At 36.2% G+C, this 8,757-nt stretch overlaps 1 pseudogene across 1 annotated transcript; it reads right to left on the bottom strand.

Annotated features, from left to right (window-relative positions):
• Nucleotides 1–496: 496 nt before the first annotated feature.
• Nucleotides 497–4,311, bottom strand: LOC110772321 (disease resistance protein RPV1-like; annotated as a pseudogene). The gene is made up of 5 exons (XR_015826347.1): nt 3,817–4,311; nt 3,610–3,707; nt 2,056–2,538; nt 1,036–1,295; nt 497–834 (listed from the first exon to the last, which is right to left on the bottom strand). The product of XR_015826347.1 is annotated as a disease resistance protein RPV1-like (transcript).
• Between the last annotated feature and the right edge of the window lie 4,446 nt (nt 4,312–8,757).

Raw genomic sequence — 8,757 nt, 5'->3', positions numbered from 1 at the left:
TGCGGACTCATGCCTTAGCCACTTGGCTACGGTTCCCTATCAATTCTATGTCTTTCCCCCTTAGCGCAAGCACTAAGTAAGCAAGTAAGCAAGCTACCTTTCCTTCCTCCTTTTATATATATATTTTTTCTCTCAAAACTGATGGCGTCACAGCTATGACTTTAACTATCTATAAACCAAGGACTGAGATTACTGGATCCTTAATTTCTTCGACTGGGTGTCTTTAGTAAATCCCCAGAGCCCAAGAGGCCCAATAACCATCTTTGACTAAAGTCATACCCATAAATAAAAGTGGCATATGCATGGTGAATGGAATGCGGCTATCAAAAACTGAGTTTTATTTTATTTTTCTAAGAAAAGAAATACAAGAAAAAAATTTCACAAAATTGTTGTCTTGAAATTTTCGTACCAAATCAAGAATTAAGAGAACCCTTTTGTGGCTTCACCATTTCTTTATCACATTGACTCTCTCATCAACATTGCTCACCCCAACTGCTACCTTCAAATTTATAGTCAATTGAATCATAAACAGCTTTAACAATTGTTGTCTTGCCTATTCCTTCAATCCCCCCATACCTATCATGCGAACAATTGTTGAAATGTGATGGGCTCAACTCTGGAAATAGAAGAAAACCCACTAGAGAATGAAATCAAACAACAGATTGGATCCATGTCCATTTTAATTGGATATATCCTGTCCAGTCTAACCCACCAAACACGGCCAAAAGCTCTTTCATATCTTGTACACGAGTTCTTTGTTACAGTCAAATAGGTGCGTTTAATACTTGTGTTGAAATCTCTTCAACAATCTTATGAATGAAATTAGATTTGTGCCTGCCAGTAAAAAACATATGAAACATTAGTGATATGACATTTTGATATTACATATAGGTTTTAAAAAAAGTCAACTAACTCATGGGCTGTAACTGAAACAAAGAACATGCTCTAGATGTACTCTTTTCAAGCAGAATCGAAGGAACTAGTTCATGAAAAATATTTGGTTATGTAATATATAGATATCATATTATTACATACCTTTCATATTTATTGCAGTTTTAGACAAATTTAAGAATTCAATGTTACTTGGCATCTGCAGAAGATATTTGAGATTCGAGCATTCTCCCAGGTCAAGATGAGTGAGCCTGTCAAGACACTGAAAATACGAAGGCATTTGAACCAAACTTGTACAGCCAAAAAGATTTATATGCACCAATTTTCGACTTTGAGAGAGATCTGGGACTTCAACAAGATAAGTGGAGAAACTAAGATCCATCACTATTTAAGTTCTCAAGCTTCTGTCATAAATAAAGAGAAATGACAAGACTTAATAACTTTGACAGAAAAAATAATCACACTAAATTTGATACAATAAGCGAAATAAGCATCAACGAGAGTGGTCTTGTCAATTTATACCACCCATGCCCAAAATACCTGCACTAAAACATCTGGTGAATTAATGCATAATGACCCTTCTATTTGCTCAATTTTCCATTCAATTCCGACTAGGCCCCTTAAATCACTTGACAATTTGCGATTCAATTTGGTCAAAATATATTCGACAACATTCGCAACGAAATTGGCCCTTGTCCTGGCAAATATGATTATTGTTAGTGTTTTGTATTTTAGCTGAGTTATGGAATGTTGAAGAGAATGAATAGAAGAATGAAGAAATGCCGAGTGATGAAATGTTCTGCTTCCCTCTTACTGAAATTGCAGAGAGGAATATATTTAGATATCTTCTATCAGAATGAGCATACAAGGCGTGTACTACATAACCGTTAGCCTTAGCTTGATTCACACACAACATATTGAATCTCAGCCACAAATCTAGCTATTCTAGGATCACTACATGTGGCTATTTCAGCCTTACATTTTGGAGCCTTACACATGTCATTCTAAGAGACTAAGTGCATACGCAATTATCGTTCTAGGCTTAGACTATACTAATCAGCTCACTACTTACAGTTCTACAATTATGAGGGCAAACAATTGTTTAGCCTTAAGGAATCTTGTTTGAATTAAATGGTCACAAGTAGAAATAGCAGAGTTCGTTACCCGGTTTTGTTTGAATTATCAAACCCAGCCATATTGCCTGCTTCCTTCAAAGCATCTCTCCACTTGCACACCTTCATAACTTCCCCCGTTCTGTCCTTGAAGTTTCAAGTTGAGCAAATGCATATGCATAACTTCCCTGCTGATTTCGAACATGTGATGGGTCGATGCAGTAAAAAATCGGTAGACCAAACTGTCCCCCTCTTGCCTTGCATCGCAGTATATGCACTAGTTCATCCAAACACCATGTGGATGAAGCATAGTTTTTCGAGAAAATGATCACTGAAAGCTTTGATGTCTCAATTGCTTCGAGAAGGGCAGGTGCAATTTGCTCTCCTCTCTCAAGTATGTCATCTATGTAGGTTTTGATTTTCTTTGCGCATAAAGCAGCATAAAGATGGCTTCACCTCTGAAACTAAGAAACACATTATACTTTTACTGAGGTGGGATTGCAGCAGCAGAGGAAGAAGCAGCCATATTGATAACCTGCAAACCCACTACAAGTCAACACTCAAAACTTCGCTATATTCTTGACCAAAAAACCCATGCATATTCGTAACACATGCAAATTAACAACACTAGCTGCACATTGGCTGTAACATATTCAGAATGAGAAACATGTTGGACTTTCTTATAATACTAGCAGCACTAAGAGATCAATATGCAAACACCAGAAGAGGATAAAAAAGACAGTGATGGTGAACTCAAAGGTCGGCTTCTGCTTCTGGGACCAGACTTGTTTTTCCTACCTTGATAATCTACTTTCCTTGATACATATATAGAAGAGTTGTCTTCTGGGGAAAGGCTGATAATATCAACCAGCCGTACAAATATAAGAAGCAAAGTGGCTTCTTAAAGTACTTACAAACATAATACAACAAAAACAGTTTCTGACTGAACAGGCTCGAGCCCTTTTCCACATACAACAATTAGCGCGAGCTCTTTTTAACATAATCTCAGATATATAACAAGGACATTAACATTAAATTTAACAAAATAAGGAAAAAAAATCCACAAAAATTGAAGATCTTTGTACAACAGAGATATCCAAGATAAGTTAGAGGCAGTCTCGAAGGGGAAGTCGGGATTACCTCAGGCTCCAGATCAAGAAAGAAGTAAAAAGTATTGATATTATTGCATTCGATTGAAGTCCCAAGCACTAGCAGAAACCATTTCCAATTGCAGGTAAAACTTCTTTGAAGATGAATTAAACACAACCAAATTACATGTGATAGAGATGTACATATATAAGATGCATCAAACCTGTAAATAAACAATAAAAAATCTCACACTCTAAAATTCAGAGATTCCAAAACCAACTAAAACAATCTCTAACCATTCCCCAAAATGAAAAACAGACACAAACAGACCAAACATTTTTTTTTTCTTCATAATTCCAGCTTTCTCAGACAGTTTTTTTTTTTTTTTTTTTGGGTGGTAATTAAAACTTCATTAACGCATCAGCCAAAGACACAAAGGCCAACAAAACAAACCAGAACGACAATCAAAAAATAATTAAGAATAGAAAAATAGCTATGAACTCAAGGAAACTAAAACCTGAGAAAACGAGCACAAAGGGAACCCCCCAGGCAAAAGAAAGCATTGCTGGGACCAACATGCGTCATTATGGATGTCCTTTGCACACCACATTCCCTCTGTTCAAATTAAATTCACCAAAATTTAACAAGAAAGGAAAACAAAACAAAATTATTGTTGAGAATGAATAAAAATCTAAGCTTTTTAAATGGACCTTGAAAGACGTACTTAAAGATTTCTCTCCGGTTCTTCCCTGGAATTATCAGCCCCAAATTACACTCAAATGAAAATAATTTTAAAAAGTTAAAATCAATACCTAGAAGCTCCAAATCTGCGAGGAGAAGACTAGCTTCACCTAAATTAATAAAAAATAAAAATTCTCAAAGCAAATGAGTGAGCTGATTAGAGATATGCTAATGAGACTAGAGCGATTTGAGATCTACCTTTTGAGCGAATGAGCTAAAGAGAGATTCGTGCAACGTAAAGAGAGACGAGCAACAGAGCGACACTCGTAAGAGTTGTGAGAGGAGAGAGCATAGACGAGAGAAGAGAGAAGGGAGAGAAACAATCTCAGAATCGATGAGCTCAATAAAAGAAAATTAAAAGGGGAAGATGCTTTGTGAAGTATGCATAATCTTGCCATCAACACCCTCAGAACTTGCCATCCTTCTTGCCATTGGGCGGCTGCTTTCTTTTCATTGAGCTAAGCAACCCACAACAACCGGTTTGCCAGTTTTTTAGGTGATTTTTTTTACACTTTTTTCTGGACCATTGGATCAAATAATTCGAATCTAACCATTCAAAAGTTGATGTATCTATACTTTATGTATATTAGAAGCCAGCCCTCTTGCAGGAGAAATTATACAATACTACTGTAGTACCCAGCAAATACATCTTACATTCAAATATAGCCACATGTCAATTTTTGTACAGCCAGTCCTCTGCCATCTTCTCCCTCTGTTCTCTCTCTCCCTCTGTTCTCTCTCTCCTTCTAGAGCGCAGGTGGCCCTATCTTAAATACCTTGAAGAAATTAATTGTAAACTTTGATACCATTTCTCATTACTGTGGCTGCATAGTTGAGCCCAACATACAAGATTTCATAGTTAGTATCCACAGTTCATGTCGAGTACCTGCATCTGGGTTAATGAATCACATCATGACAAGTACAGAAAATCCTCCAGCCATCTTCATAACAACAGCAAAGTTTATGTTTTTTCATTCAACATATATAAGCCACAATGCTAGTACATTATAACAGTACTTGCAACAAGTACACACAGACAAACACCCAAGGAATAAAAATGACTAAATGCACAGATGGTGATTGATTGACAGGGACACTGACATGAAGACGAAGAAGCACACACTATGAATAACCGACTAGACCATAGAGATAGGTAGGGCTTTTGGATTATTATAACACAAAACAAACATGTTGCTGCTGCTAACTCATTAATTTCTAGACACCATGAAGATCTGGGTGGCCGGGAAAAAGATGTGGTTTGAACAGTGCAATTCGGTATTGTGTTTGATAAGTTGGGTTTTCCTCCTCCCAGAAGCAGACGACGTCCCCAACAGTAATGCCTCTGTCGTTGACAAAGCGTTTCCATCCTCGAGACTGGAGAACTGGCTTCAGGTATCTGCCGCGCCTACCAGCTAACTTGAACACGTAAACCCGATCTGTTTGCCTATCGAAAACGTTGATTGAGATAGCATTACCTGGATTGACAGGAGGCAGCACAGCAAGAATTTCTCTGGTCACTACAAGTCTCCCAACATCGGTGGCCGAGATCACTTTCTGCACACCGTGTGCAGGCTCCATCGATATCATCACTCCCTCTTTACAAATGAATTCAGTACCAAACTACAAAATGTTCACTTAGCTACTTATCTTCTGATGTTTTATTGCTTTAGAGGAGCTCAGCTCACTCGGATGCTATTATATAAGAGAAATCTGACATCACCAATTCACGTAAGTGCTTTCTGATGTTTCATAACAAAATATTTGTTGGTATAACAGTCACAATCAGAAAAGGGTCCAGACCACTTTAGTTTGTCCAAAAACAAGTCATTTTAATTGCCTTTTAGTGTAATAGGGTCAAAAATCAAGCAAATGATGAGAGGAGAGCTCCACCTCCTAGGAATTAGGAATGGAAATAATATAATGAAAATGGAGAATCTTGTTGTAAAAGGGCTTAGCTGGGATTCGTTCCTCGCTTTGTGGAAACTCTCTCTCTCTCTCTCTCTGCCATCCTCTACCACTGAGCTATAGTAAAATATATTAAGTAGCAAGATTATTAAATTGTACCAAATATAGCACAGATCAAACCGCACTTGATTGATATAGAGGGTGCAGCCTATGATATATATTACTATTACAGTACGCTTAAAGTTAAAGATGTAATGTATGGCATGCATGTTTTTGCATATATGTTGCTCCTGTAGGGGATTGTATCTTTTCGACTTAACGTTGGGTTTGTTTATATAGTTCTACTTCATTTTAGAAGTTGTACAATTGGTGTTACCTCAGTGGTTGAGGCCCTTCCCTTCTCCCCCCATGGCACCAGTTCGATCACCATGTTTGGTACGACGGACTGTTATGGACTGAACTAAATTCTGGGACTATCTTGAATTGGCTTGGCTTGGTTTAAGTTGGATTAAGTACTGACCTACATTTAGTGCTGCGTTGGACTAAGAAGCTAGATATTATCATGTGTTTGGTTTATGTTCGGACTGGGACAAAAAAATTTAAAATTTTCGTTGAAGTGATAATATTTTAATTATCAACTATTTTTACTATAATTCCAAGACCAAAAATTGGTATTAAATTTTCCAAAACTTGCCTATATTTTAAGAACATTTCCCAAATGTGAAAGCTCAACTTCCCTAATGCAAATTGACAAACCGTCACTAAGTAATTGCAAAAACAAAATGTCTGTTTGTCAATTGCCGAACCATTAGGCACATGACCTCTACCCTTTTATTCTTCATTTCTTCATTCAAACATGGTGGTGAGACAAGCTCCAAACCATCCCAACATCATATAAAGCAAAATTCATACAATATTTATAGATGCAAAAGTTAAATATTTTATATATGTGCAAAAGTCATCCACATGGCTTGAAATTACAAATTCAAGTTCACATATTACTTTCCACAAGCGCACAGACTAACAATAATAATAATCAACCAAAAACCCGCTAAATAACATATATAAATAAACATCCACAATTCCAAACTGAGACTGATAAAGCAGCAAAAACAAAAGCTATAGCAGCTACTTATGGTGTTTCTAAGGTGGGAGATGCACTTGTGGTGTTTTCAATATATCAGAAAATCCCATTTCCTTGACTTCTTTGGCAATATCAGATCGATCTTCATTACCTTTTAAGAAAACATCAGTCACCATTTGCATCCTTTTTCCAGATACTTCAAACAATTTTTCCAATGCATTCACAATTATGTCTTCATCACTTGAGCCTCTTTTCCTCTTGTTTTGACTAGCTTTCAACAACCCAAAATATCATTCTATTACATTTCTTGCTTTTGAATGCCTCATATTAAAATATTATTGATGATTTGCAGCTGTATATCCATCTCTCCATTCAGATATATGATATCTTGTTCTTATAAGAATCTCTATATCCAATATATAAAACACTTTCTCATTTTGTAGATCCCACCAAGTGCATAACCTACACTTTTTCATTATAAGACAAATGATATAGATTCAATTTTTGCGGCCGCAGTTCTAATGTTAAAAAGGGGTAGCAACCTATTGGATCTCACTAATTAAAAAAATAAAAAAGCCTCAATCGATGCAGCAATTACGTAATCATATGTTATTATATTTGGTTTATCGATAAGGGATTTGATTGAGTATTTATTAGACACTAAAAATTTGATTCAAACTAAATTAGGACAAATTCAATAAATACACTAACTTATTGCACTAACTTTTAGACACTAATTGACGTTGCATTTTCTTATTTGCTGTGAATAAATGATGTCAGAGTGAGTTCATAATAAAAATGAAACATTGTCACATTAATTGGTATCCACAAATGAGTATAATAAGTTAGCGTCTCTAGTATATATTACTCGACAAATTATAGGCCGAGCATAGAATTTGTAAATGTAGTTAATTGGTTTTGGTAGTGCTTTTAGCATCAGGTATATGTTTTTATTTTTTCGCATTTCCTCTCCAACTCTTGTTTGATACTAGTAATAACATTGAATTTTCCCTCATATTTACCTTTCAATTAAAAAAAAAACATAATGAAGTCATAAATCAGAAAACAAAATTTTAAGAACTGTGGAATAAAAAACACATAGCATAATTGTTGCACAATTGAAAGGTTATTACCAATTTGAAACTCAGAACAGCAAATTAACACACATAACTTTAAATATCCATTCCATTCCAGCTCAATCTTGAAGCAGCCAAACATGTAACAGAAGAAGGATCTAAATGCACTGAGAGATGCCATGCCATCAACTAATAATCCATAAATTTTCAGGAAGACTACGTACCACAAAGCCACCACAACATTCCCCACCTCCTCAATTCATTTATTTCCTTTGAGCGTTGTGAACAAGCTCCGAAATGAAAACTGAGGGTTACTTGGTGAGAAGGAAGCCTGATAAAAAAACAAGTGACAAAATCTCTAGGCAGATCGGCTGATCACTAAAAAGGTCCACTTTGTTGAAGCAGCCGACAAAATAAATCAATAATGTTGGTTATTTATGGTTATGAGTTTTGAACACCATAGTACTCAGTTTTACTGTAGCCAACAAGCTTTATCAAGGAATTAATGCAACAGAAGAATCAACTTCAACTTAACTTACATAGGAGCTTAGATATTCAAGTCCTCTAAGTGAGTGATTTCAGTGAAGTTGGTCATCTTTTGGACCAGTCAATGAATGAATGCAATTCCTTCTGCATATTCCCTTTTAATTAATTCTGTGCACTCTACCAATTCTGGTATCAGAGCTTCTTCCCGTTCATGGGCAAAAACAAAAACCCCACCACCGACCTCTCGCTGCCTCGAGCCTCGAGTTGGCACCCATGATTATTTGGCTGGACAAATTCAAGATGATCAAGAATTGATTTCCTACATATCTTACGCCAAAAAGAAACCCACCAATCGTCACTAGCTCAACTCCAG

This window comes from Prunus avium, chromosome 8 (assembly GCF_965620075.1).
Source record: "Prunus avium chromosome 8, drPruAviu1.hap1.1, whole genome shotgun sequence".
NCBI lineage: Eukaryota > Viridiplantae > Streptophyta > Magnoliopsida > Rosales > Rosaceae > Prunus > Prunus avium.
This window is presented reverse-complemented; position numbering and strand designations above follow the sequence as displayed.